The sequence below is a fragment of the Panthera onca genome, chromosome E1 (assembly GCF_046562875.1).
Source record: "Panthera onca isolate mPanOnc1 chromosome E1, mPanOnc1 haplotype 2, whole genome shotgun sequence".
Lineage (NCBI taxonomy): Eukaryota > Metazoa > Chordata > Mammalia > Carnivora > Felidae > Panthera > Panthera onca.
The window spans coordinates 10037826-10050547 of record NC_138352.1 but is presented as its reverse complement, the minus strand read 5'-3'; positions in this window follow the sequence as shown (position 1 = coordinate 10050547).

Sequence of the window (12722 nt, the reverse complement as noted above, 5' to 3'; positions counted from 1 at the left end):
TAAAATTTAGATCGAGGTTAGATCGAGGAAAGTTTAGAAAAATCCATTGCTCTTAGACTTTTGGTATTAGAATCTGCTAATAATATGGGCCACTTTCCCTGGAAAAATGCACACTGGGCAGGCAAACACTCATATACAATTTCGTTCATAATTCCAGGCAGTTCCTGGAGCTCCAAGAGGTCCAGGGACCCCATGTTAAGATGCCCTAGACTGCTCTGAAGTCACATCATAAACGGGATTACTAATTCGATGGAGATGGAGGTGTCAGAATGAATCAGGCAGGAAGGGCCTCTGGGTATGTGGGACAACCTCATTTTACAGATGAGATAACTGAGGCCCAGAGGGCAAGGGCCTGGCGGTAGATAGCAGAGCAGCCAAATGAGCAAAGTGGCACTAAGTGTCCTGATGCCCTTCCATGGTGTCAGCTGCCTCCTATCCCCGTGTGAGACCAGTTCTGGACAGCACGACGGCCCTGTGCTCCCAGGGCATGCCTGTGTCACCTCTGAGATAAGCCTGGGTTGCACAGGACATGGCAGGACTCAGGAGACAGCCAGATCTGGGCGGCAAAACTGGCTCTGGCCCTTCCCAGCTGTGTGGCCTTGGGTAAGTTACTCAGCCTCTCTGGGTCTATTTCCTCAAATGAAATAGGTGGTTATAACTTATACTCACAGTGCTAACCCCATGGATCATTAGGAGGTGAAATGATCATGCAGTGTTAATGCACAAGAAAGCATTTAGCACACCTGCCTGGTATTCAGTACATACCCTTTAGTAATGGCCAGTTATCGGTGGTCTTGGGCCCATGAGGTGCTCACTGCATCTGTGGCCCCCTCCCCCAACCGTGGGTAAGTCCTAGGCCTTTCCAGAGAGCAGTTTTGCTTTTTTGAGCCCCATTGGCCACCCCACCCGTCACACCAGCTCCTGGAGACAGTACTGAAGGCATCCTGTTCCGACCAGCTGGGGGCGTTGAGGATCAGCCACTGGCTAAGGAATCGTCGGTTAGATAAGGATGGGTCACTATCCGGTGGGAAGACCCCTGGGGAATCAGAGTTGTTCCTGGGCTGCCCAAGGAGCTGGGCATTTTTTCCGGAGGAAGAATCACAGGTCCATTGGCCTGGCTGCATTATACTACTCTCTGAACGTTAGAGTTTATCAAAAACTCTCCCTATTCCTGTGAGGTAGGTGGGTGAGGAGTTTTAGCCCCACTCCATAGATGAAAAGATTGAGCATCAGAGAGGTTTTGTGACATATTTAGGTCCCAGTAAATTAAGGAAAATTCAGGCTCCCTAATCAGGTCCCTTCAGCCACTCCTGTCTCCAGAGGTAAGCTTTCATGTTTTTTCACTATTAATGTTGAGAACGTATAAGGTGTTAGGTGCTTATGTTACTTTATATACATTCAATCCTCACAATAAAGCCACAGCTCTATAAAACAAGGACTATATTATGATTATTATCCCCATTTTATGGGTGGGAAAACAGAAGGTCAGAGCAGGGATATGAATTGCCCAAGGTCACAGAGCTATTAGGTGGACAAACCAGGCCTCAGAGACAAAGTTCCGTGGTACTATGCCTAACCATGGCATATCGTCCCCCGCCCCTCCCTCCCAAGCACTTGTATCCATTGGTGGGAGTTTTTAGGTCCCCTTGACCTGGTCGTGCCTGGTCTAGACAGATGCCAGACTCAGGCTGGCATGGCAGGGTGGGGGCAGGATGCTGGCAACTTCAGTGGCCTAAGCACCTGGGCTGACCCACCTGTCCTGAGGGGCTGGGCTGAGAGAGGGCCAGTTGGGGTGTGGGTCCACTGGGCAAGACACTGGGGGGCTGTGTGGGAGGGTAAAAGCCGGCCCAGATGGGGAAGCAAGGGTCTGAAGCATTTTGTCATGACTAGGGAGTCTGCCTGTCCCCCTTTCTGTCTCCCTATCCCTTGGTCTCTCTGCCCTATCTCTCCTTGTAACACAGGGGCACCTGCTCAGTCTCTCCTCTATCCCCTCTTTCTGTTGCCTTGTCTTTCTAGACCTCTGTCTCCCTTGCTGTTGGTCACATAATAAGAAATGTATGTTTGGTAACTGCTCCCAGCTCCTGACACAGAGCTCCTGAGTCCCTTGGAGGTCCCTGGGTGATAGGAATATCTTTTGTTCACATGAAGTGACTGTGGGTGGGCTCCAGAACAGATTCAGGATGGGGGCTTGTCACTATGGCTAGCAGCCTGGAACTTTCAGTGCCTCTCCATCCTTTGGGGAGGGGAGAGGAGCTGGAGATCGGATTAATGATCGATCATGCCTTCATAATGAAACCTCTATAAGCAACCCTAAACTACGGGGTTCAGAGAGCTTCTGAGTTGATGAATGCATCCATGTTACGAGAGAGTAGTGTCTGCTCCACAGGGACAGAAGCTCCTGCACTCAGGAGCCTTCTGGACCCTATGTATCTCCTCATCTGGTTGTTAATACGGATCCATTATAACACACTTTACAACAAACTGATAAATGTAAGTAAAGCTCTTTTCTCAGCTCTGTGAGCTCTTCTAGCAAGTTATTGAGGCTCAGGGGTAGGTTCTGGGAACCCCCAAATTTGTAGCCAAGTTGGGCAGAAGTGCAGGTAGCCCGGGGACCCAGGAAGTGAGGGCGTCTTTGTGGCACCGAACCCTGGGATCTGTAGAGTCTGACACTAACCCGTAGTCAACTTCAGAATGGAATCAAATTACAGGTTGGTTGGTGCCCAGTGTTGGAGAATTGGTTGTTGGTGTGGGGAAAAGCCCACATTTGGTGTCAGAAGTGTGAGGAGAGGAGCAGATTTGGTGTCTTTCTCTCAATCTGTCTTCCCATGCGTTCAGGCTCCTTGTCCCCCTCCCCATCTTGGTCCTGGTCGTGTCTCAGGTTGAACCAGAACTCTGGAGCCCAGCCTGTCCTTAAAGGCCCCTCCTCTCCTCACCTCACACCTCAAACTCAGCAGGCCGAGGCACCCCCAGGGATCCCTAAGGCTTCCTGGAACCCAGCGTTAAAACCACTGAAGTCATGACTGAACTACATGGGCAGCATAGAGACTATGCATATGGGTTCAAATCCCAGACCTGCCATGGCAAAGCAATGACCTTGGTCAAGTCACTTAACTGCTGTGTTTCTTCTTCCTTAATATGGACGTGTAATGGCCTTCCTTAAATTTAAAAATTTTTAAAAATGTTTATTTATTTTTAAGAGAGAGACAGAATGCAAGCAGGGGAGGTGCAGAGCGAGAGGGAGACACAGAATCCAAAGCAGGGTCCAGGCTCTGAGCTGTCAGCACAGAGCCTGACATGGGGCTCGAACTCACGGACAGCGAGATCATGACCTGAGCTAAAGTCAGATGCTTAACGAACTGAGCCACTCAGGTGCCCCCATTTTTTTAAAAAAAGTTTATTTATTTAAGGGGTGGGGGAGAAAGAGAGAGAGAGAGACACTGCACAGGTGCACATGCAAAGGCAGGAAAGGAGCAGAGACAGAGGGAGACACAGAATCCCAAGCAGGCTCTGTGCTGTCAGCGCAGAGCCTGATGTGGGGCTTGAACTCTCACAAAACGTGAGGTCATGACTTGAGCTGAAACCGAGAGTTGAACACTTAACCGACTGAGCCACCCAGGCCCATCTGCGAAGTGGGTTCTCTGTTGGGGGTCCTGTATGAGAGCTGTCTGGCACCCAGCAGGCACACAGCACGGGTCTCTGACCTGAGTCTCACCCCCCATCCATAATAGTAGTAACACGTGGTATGACCCAAGCATTTCAAGTGTGTTAGTCACATGGTCTCCAGGGCTGTTGTGATTCCTGGTTTTCAGATGAGGAAACCAAGGCACAGAGATGTTTGTAAAACGTGCCCAAGCTCACAGGGCTGGCGGTGGTGGAACTAGGGCTCCAACCCAGACAGGCTGGCTCCTGTCTGTGCCATGTCTCATCATGATGGTGAGCATTTATCGAGCACCTGCTGTATGTCAGCACTTTACATCTGTGATGGCTATGAATTCACATGACAGCCTCATTTAATAATTACAGGGGGTCAATTAACCCATTTGACAGAGGAGAAAACCGAGACTCAAGAACACTAGGTTGTTGTGTGGCTCATACAGCCAGTAAGAGCACACACAGGGCCTGACTCCTTGTCTGTCTGACTCTGCATAGCTGCACTCTGGACCAGCTGCTCCCCGGGTTTCTATAGCTGAATGACTAAGTCTGATGGGGTTTGGAGACCGAGGTAGGGAAACTTCTGGCAAGTCCATTCAGAGCCCCTAATGCCTGGTCTTTAGAGAAAGGCCCTTGGGGCGTGCCAGTGTGGTGAGCCCTGGAAAGCTTTTAAAGCTACAAATTTCATTTTTACCTTCTCTCACTGTGGCTTCTTTGTTCCATGGGCCCACGAGGGTCTGCATGGGCATTTTGGGGGGCTGTGGGACCCTCTCCCTGCTCTGAATATGCACACTCCTGAGAAGCGTTTCCTCTGGACCCTGAACAGTAGTTGATGGGGCCCTGGTCGGCAGGGGAAGGGGCTTGCTCTGGGAGGAGAGGGGGCGGGGACAACAGTAGCTGCCAGTCTGACCCCTGACCCCCAACACCACTGCCCCCTTTCCACAGAGTCACAGCACCTTCACAGTCTCTTCAAGTGGGCAAGGGCAGGAAGGCATTCTTTACTAGCCCCATTTCTCAGATGGGGCAACTGAGATTCAGGAGAGCCAATGACCCGCCAGCAAGTGCCCAAACCAGGGTGTCAATTCTGGTGCATTTGCACTGCCACTCCCTGCTAGCTGTCTTCTCAGAGCATAAATCTAGCACTTTCATATACCAGGCACGGCAAACCCTTGAGCACAGCATCATTGCCCCGCCTCATGGGTAAGGAAACCAGGACTCAGGTCTGTTAGGTCATTTTTCCAAGCCCCTAAGAGCACAAATGTCAGGGCTGTAGGATTCAAACCCCAAACCCTGGTTCTTTCTACCCCATTCCCTGAGCCACCTCCCCAGGCTCTCACCTGGCACAAGGGCAGCTCGTGGGTTCCCCAGGTCAGAACAGGGGCTCAGCGGGCAGGATTTGGGGAGGGGGAGGAGGGACAGGCTGGACTCACTGTCTCTCCCTCTTCCTCCATTCCTGTTTACCTCACTCCTGCTCAGCCTCGAGATCTACTCCTGACTGCTTTCCACTGTGTGCCCCTGTGCGCCTGTGTGTGTGTGTGTGTGTGTGTGTGTGTGTGTGATGGGCGTGAGGGCACTGACTCTATGCAAGCCCAGGGTGAGTGCAGTGGACCCAGAGCTCTCCTGCGAGCTGAGCGTGCTTGTGTGTGTCTGTGGTTTTGCTCGCTGATCTTTGTTTCAGGGCCAAGTTTCCCGGGAGAGGGGCATGTGCACGTGTGTGCGTGCATGTGTGTGCACGTATGTGCATACACACTCACAGAGGACTCCATGACTTTGTCTACGGTCTATATTTCAACTCCTTCTCTCACTTATTATATTTAGAACCGCAGCTCCTTTAGTGGAAGGTTGAAGCCCCAGCCACCCACACCACCTGTCCTCATCCCATCCCTTGTCTTGAATCGGGGGTTCCCACCAAACTTTCCCCAAACCCTCTCTGGGTGACTGGTTTGCTGGGGGTCAGAACCCCAAGGGCCTGGGTGGGCAACTTCCCCTGAGCCGGGGTGTCCAGTTGGGATGCTGAGCTGTGCCACTTGCTGGGAAGGCTAAGCTGCCTTTCCAAGCCTCCAAGTTTCCACCTGTGAGTGGAGTTAACCAAACCCCACGTTGTAGGCCTGTTGGGAGGCTACACTATATGAAGCCCTTAGCTCAGGTCGTGACACCCTGTAGGCGGAGGACCTGGTCGACAGGAATCTGGGGATGGGGAGGGCTCGGTGGGCATCAGCCAGGCCTGGGCATCCCTGAGCTGGAAGCACCGAGAGCCCACATGCCGGGTTGTCCACAACTCCCTCTTCCCTGGTCCCCAAACCTTCTGTACAGCCGGTTCAGTATCGTAGAACAGAAGTGGGAGGAGGCATCATGCCCCTGAACCCCAGCCAATAGATGTTAGATTTCAGTCATATCAATATTCAGCATTACAATAATGTTATAATTACCATAGCACAAGGAATGGCTTAGCGATGCCATTACCGTGAGCACTGGCCCTATGGTCCATTGATATCCGTAGTACAGAAGTGATCTTATTACTTTCTCCAGCGACCCAGTAAGCTAGGTAGTATCACCCTCATCCACTGCAAATCACCTTGTCAGAGACCTGAGGCTCAGAGAGGTCAAGCAACTCACTTAAGGTCACACAGCAAGAACAAACGTGGGTGTGTTTGAGTCCAGAGCCCTGCTGTAGCAGACAGTAGACTGTTCTCAGTCGCCTCCACACTGTGTAAGAATCGTGGCCCTCATTCCCTTTCCAGTCCTGGCGCTGGCCCCACCAGGCCCAACAACACACCCTTCAGGCTAATCTATGCCCCAAAGTCACTCACACACACTGGACTGTGGTGCTGACCTGACACGGTGAGAGGGACCAAGGGATCCTTGGAAAACCTCACCGGTCGGGAGTCTGGGTTGCTAACAATTCCAGCCTTGGATTTTCAAGGACTTAGCTTGCTCTGTAACTTGGAAAGGTGGCCTGGGTCTAGTGTCCTTTCCCGCCAGGTGGGGACAGGCTGACAGTCTCAGAGCCTTAGCAGCATCCCCACCAGCTCGAGGCCGGCCCCCTTTCCCTCACCTGTCTCACTCCCTGGCCTGCCCCTCTGGGCCATCACCAACCTGGCTTCGTCCCTGCAGAGCGGCTGGTGGCCTAGAAGGTGGGATGCACAGCACAGGCAGCTGTGGCGGGCCAGGGCTAGGGTCCTTGGAGGTGAGGCTGATGCTGACAGTCCATCGGTGTGGCCCTGCCCTGCTGGAGCCAAGGGCACCTGGGATGCCGGTCCCACTCTCAGCCGATCAAGATCTGAGACCCGGCCTGGCCACTTGTCCTCCAGAGTGCTCGGCCCCACCCCTGTGAATAATGCCGCTTGCCTCCTGGAGTCGAGCCTCGCTGGGCTTTGATGATTTGGGGGGGTAGCACGAATGGGCGGAAGACAAGGAAGGCTTACAGATCCAGCCACCCAGGCCTGGAGCCTAGAAATGGGTGCATTGCTGGTGGGAGGTGCCATTCTAATCCACCCCATGGCCCCCCCACCCCCGCCCCAAGCCTCCCAGTACCCACCTTCCAGGTTCCAAACCTATCTCTGATTCTCACGATCCCCTTCCAGGCCCTGGGGCTGGGGCAAGGCTCCTTCCCACCCCACCCCAACCACAATGATAATTAGCCCCAATGAACCCCAGCAAATAAATATGTGAATTGCAAAAGGGAGGAATCATAGCTGCCCCCGGGTGGGGAACTCCAGAGGTCCCTGGAAGGCCAAAACCAGCATCTTCTAACACCATCCCTATACAGCCCCCCTGCCCCCCAGTTTTGCCTGGGTAGGTCCCCGGGCACCCTGCCCATTGGGGCCTGGGAGGAGGGCTCACCCGTCTCAAGTTAGGACCCGTGTCTTTTTTAAGTTTATTTATTTATTTTGAGAGAGAGAGAGATAGACAGCACAAGCAGGGGAGGAGCAGAGAGAGAGAGAATCCCAAGCAGGCTCCACACTGTCAGCATGAAGCCTGATGCGGAGCTCGAACCTGCGAACCATGAGATCATGACCGGAGCTGAAATCAAGAGTCGGACGTTCAATCTACCCAGCCACCCAGGCGCCCCCATCATCTAATTTTTTTAACTTTTATCTCCTCCTTCCTTTCTCCTGAGCCTGTCTTCCTAATCTTTCCACTCATGCATCTATTCATTTATTCAACCAATGTTTACTGAATACTTACCATGTGCCACCCACTGTGTGAGACCCCAGGGAATGGGTGTCATCCAGAGAATAGGAGGGACCGTCTGTGTGCCAAGCCCCAGCCCCTTCTCCTTCGGGCAACCTGTTTTGACTCACACTGGTCTGTCCATCAGCTGGTAAACATCAGCCAGGCGTGATGGGTGTGTAAGTATGATTGAAGGTTATGGAGGAAGCTCAGGAAACATAAGGAAGGTGTGTGTGGGGTCCAGAGAGGAATGGGACAGAGTCTGGCAGACCAGGTGCTTCTCCCAACCCCACATGCCCAGCTGCCAACCCCCATGGCCAGGAGAACGGAGATACCAGCCCCAACCTGCTTTCCCACGCTTCACTGTTGCTGGATTTACAGATGATGTCTACTTCCTGACTTTTATCTCTTTTTTTTTTTTTTAACATTTATTTATTTTTGAGAGGGAGAGAGAGAGCGCAAGCAGGGGAGGGGCAGAGAGAGAAGGAAACACAGAATCTGAAGTATGGTCCAGGCTCTGAGCAAGCTGTCAGCACAGAGCCCGATGCAGGGCTCGAACCCACAAACTATGAGATCGTGACCTGAGCCGAAGTCGGATGCTCAACTGACTGAGTCACCCAGGTGCCCCTGATTTTTATCTCTTAGAAAACAAAAACAAAAACAAAAACTTCTTACCAGCTAGAAACATAAAACAAATGTTTTAATTAAAATAGAACATACAGGGGCACCTGGGTGGCTCAGTAGGTTAAGTATCCGACTTCAGCTCAGGTCATGATCTCACAGTTTGTGGGTTTGAGCCCCATGTTGGGCTCTGTGCTGACAGCTCAGAGCCTGGAGCCTGCTTCAGATTCTGTGTCTCCTCTCTCCGCCCCTCCCCTGCTCGTGTGATCTCTCTCTCTCTCTGTCTCTCTCTCAAAAATAAATAAACATTAAACATTTATAAAACAGAACATACATAGAGAAAAATGCCCACATAATAGTAGCATGATGAATTTTTACAAAGGGTAAGTAACACCCAGATCAAGAAACAAAAACACTCAGCAGCCCCCAGAAACCCCTATGTACCCCCTTCTGTGACTACCTCTATCAGTAATGGCCATCCTAAGCCTGTTTTTGAATTTTGTAGGAATGGAGTCAAACGAAGTCTGTGCTCTGTTGTGTCTCGCTCGGTTTACTCAACATTAGGCTTGGGCTGTCTAACACACCCTGGCATCCACATTTCACATTTTATTTATCATTCTATTGTTGGGGGATGCCTGAGTTGTTCCCCCCCAACACTTTTTTTTTTTTTTTGGCCTATTTTGAGTATTGTGGCTACGAACATTTTTGTATATTTCTTTGCATTTCTGCTGAGTATATACCCAGGGCATGCCTGTGTTCAGCTCTAATAAAGCTCTTTCCATTTAAAGAGAGAATCTGGGGGCACCTGGGTGGCTCAGTCGGTTAAGCATCCAACTTCGGCTCAGGTCATGATCTCGCGGACTGTGAGTTCGAGCCCCGCGTCGGGCTCTGTGCTGACAGCTCGGAGCCTGGATCCTGTTTCGGATTCTGTGTCTCCCTCTCTCTCTGACCCTCCCCCATTCATGCTCTGTCTCTCCCTGTCTCAAAAATAAATAAATATTTAAAAAAAAATAAAGAGAGAATCTGCCTTCCTGTTTTGTTTTTGCTTTAATCAGCTTTATTGAGGTATCGTTAACTATAGTAAAATGTACCCATTTCAAGTGTGTCGGTCCACGACTTTAGACAAACGTGTGCACAATCAAGACACAGACCGCTCCCATCCCCTCCAGAAAGCTTCGCAGTGTCCCTTTGCAATTACTGTTCCCCACCCACCCCTTCCAGGGCAACTACTGAGTTGATTTCTATCACCATATACTAGTCCTGCTGTTGTCGAACTTCCTATAAATGGAATCACAGAGTGACTACTTGCTTGTGTCTGGCTTCGTGCCCTCAGCATTTGGCCCGTGGGATCGCTTCAGCTCATCTCTACCGCTCGTCTGCTCTGTTGCCGGAACCTCCTTTATACACGTGCCGCGTGAATGTATCCGTTTGCTCATCCATTCTTCTGTCGGCGGACATTCAGGCTGTTTCCAGTTTGGCCGTCGTGAACAACGCTGCTACGATCAGCGAGACACAGGTTTTTATGGGGACACATGTTTTTATTTCTGTTGGTTGAATACCTCGGAGCTGAATGGCTGGGTCACAGGGTAAGCCTGTAGTTACCCTCACACGAAGCTGCCAAAGTGTTTTCCAAAGGGGTGGAACCACCTTGTGCTCCCGTCAGCCACGAATGAGAGGTCAGTTTCTCCACACCCCGTTGCCCACATTTAGTGTCGCCTGGCTGCTTAATTTTAGCCAGTACAGTGGGTCGGAAGGGCTACCTCATTGAGGGGGGGTGAAATCTGCATTTCCCTAAAGGCTAAAGATGTGAAGCATCTTTTCCCAGGCTCACTGGTCGTGCGTCCATCGCCTCCTGATTTTGATTTCGCCCTCTTCCGGTCCTGCAGCGTCCCTCCCCTGCCACCTACATCCTCAGTACCCTCTTGTTTCAGGGTACTGAAACAGTCTCCAAACTAGTCTCCTGCACTCAGTGGCTGCTCCTTTGTGCCGGGCGACCCTTCCTGAACACATCACACAAGGCACTCCCCTGCTCTAAAGGCTGCTAGGGCTCCCCAAGGCTGCAGGATGGGAGCCCAGACTTCTCAGCCTGCCATTGTCTGTACTTCTGGCTCCTGGTCCCCCAGCCTTTCTCTCCTGCCTCTCCTCACAGTCTCCCAAGCCCCACTCCTGCTCCACGTCTTGAAGACCCAGAATATCTTGTTCTCTTCCTTCTCACGCGGGTTTAAGTCTGTTCTAAATGAAGTCTGTCTCTCTCCAGGGAGGCTGCCAGCCCAGCCCACCCATGGGGATTCTGTCTCCCTCTCTCTCTCTCTCTCTCTCTCTGCCCCTCCCCCGCTCATGTGCATGCCTGTGTGTGTGTGCGTGTGCGTGCGTTTTCTCTCTCTCTCTCTCTAAAATACGTAAACTTAAAAAAATATTTTTTTAATGTTTATTTATTTTTGAGAGAGAGCGAAACAGTGTGAATGGGGGAGGGGCAGAGAGAGAGAGAGAGAGAGACAGAGAGATAGAGAGAGGGAGACACAGAATTCAAAACAGGCTCCAGGCTCTGAGCTGTCAGCACAGAGCCCCACGGGGGGCTCGAACTCGGGAACGGTGAGATCATGACCTAGGCCGAAGTCGGACACTTAACCAGCTGAGCCACCCAGGGGCTCCCAAAGTCAATAAACTTTTAAAAAATTAAAAGAAAAAGGATCGATAGAAACAAACGATAATTGAGTTTGGAGTAGACAGATTTGGATTTGAGTTCTTGTTCTGCCATTTAGTAACTTTGGGGTGGGTGTTGGGCAGATCTGTTCATCTCTCTGTGCCTCTGTGGGTCAGATGGGGATGATGCCACCCTGTGGGGTTGTGGGAAAAACACAAAACCTAATAAGGGTATGGAAACCAGTGGTGAAACTATAAGGAGCCAGATGTGGGTGTGGGTGTGGACGCACACGTGTGTGAGGTGAGAATTGGTCTATTAGATTGTAAGCCCCTTAGAATACTGACCTGATAAAGAAGTCTTACCCTTTTATACAGGATTGGAGGGATTGGCTAATAAGAATTCATGACTGAAGATGCTGCCGTAGACAGAGGAATCAGTCATTAGTGTCCCTAACCTCCTCACAAAGCTCTCCTCCATTTCTTTTCTCCACCTCCTTCTCCTCGTGCTTTTTTTCCTCCTTCCCAAAGATCCCCTCTGCAAATGCAGCCCTCGCTGTGCCAGACCTCCTTTAGAAAAGGACTTCAGGGGCGACTGGGTGGCTCCGTGGGTTAAGCGTCTAACTTCCGCTCAGGTCATGATCTCGTGGTTTGTGGGTTCGAGCCCTGCATGAGGCTCTGTGCTGACAGCTCAGAGCCTGGAGCCTGCTTTGGATTCTGTGTCTCTCTCTGCCCCTCCCCTGTTCTGTGTGTGTGTCTCTCTTTCTCAAAAATAAATCAACATTAAAAAAAAAAAAAAAAGAAAGGGACTTCAATGTGAAACCAAGGGGAATGCAAAAACCAAGGAAAAAAGAGAATAGACCCTCAGACGCAGACAAGGGAGTCTGTAGAGCACGGTGGTTTGTGACGGGAGACCTTCCAGCAGCTCTGGGTTGGGGCTACACTGACGGAAAGGGGCCAGGATGGTGTTGCTCCCAAGGCAGGGGGGCGGGTGCTGTTTGCCATGACCGTGGGCGCCCTTGAGCGACTGGAACTGCAGAACCCCACTCTGGGTGACCTCTGGGTGTGTTTTCTCTGTGGTTATCCCCTTCTCGATGGTTCTTCCTTTTGGAGCTTCTCATTCCAAAAATCGCTGGGCTGGAGAGCCAATTCTCCATGGGTCACCATTGCTAAAGGCTGGGACCAGAGGGACCCGCACTCCCCATCTGTCTGGATGGAGTGAGTCCTTGAACTCTCTGCCCCACGAATTCAAAAAGGTTTATGTGCCAAGCACTGTTCTAGCTACTAAAGATAAGGCCTGAGCAAAGGCGTCAAGGTAACGCCCCGCCGGCACCCAGCGTCCAGTCTGTTGGTGGAGACAGACGTGCCCGGGTCACACGTGGGAGCGTCTGCAAAGTGCTACTGAGAAAAATACACAGGCTAGGAGATAAAAATGCTACAGCAAACTCCAGAGGCTGCGGGGACGGGAGAACGCGAGGAAGGGATCTGAGGTCAGGCGGTCCGAGAAGGGTCTGGAGGGTGGGGTGGGCGCCTCTCCATGGGGGTCTCCGCGGCACTCTCCGCCCGAGTTCCCTCTAGCCCGGGCTGGTTCTCCATCCAGGGTGGCCTCCCTACCCGCACGGACCTGCCCGCTCCTC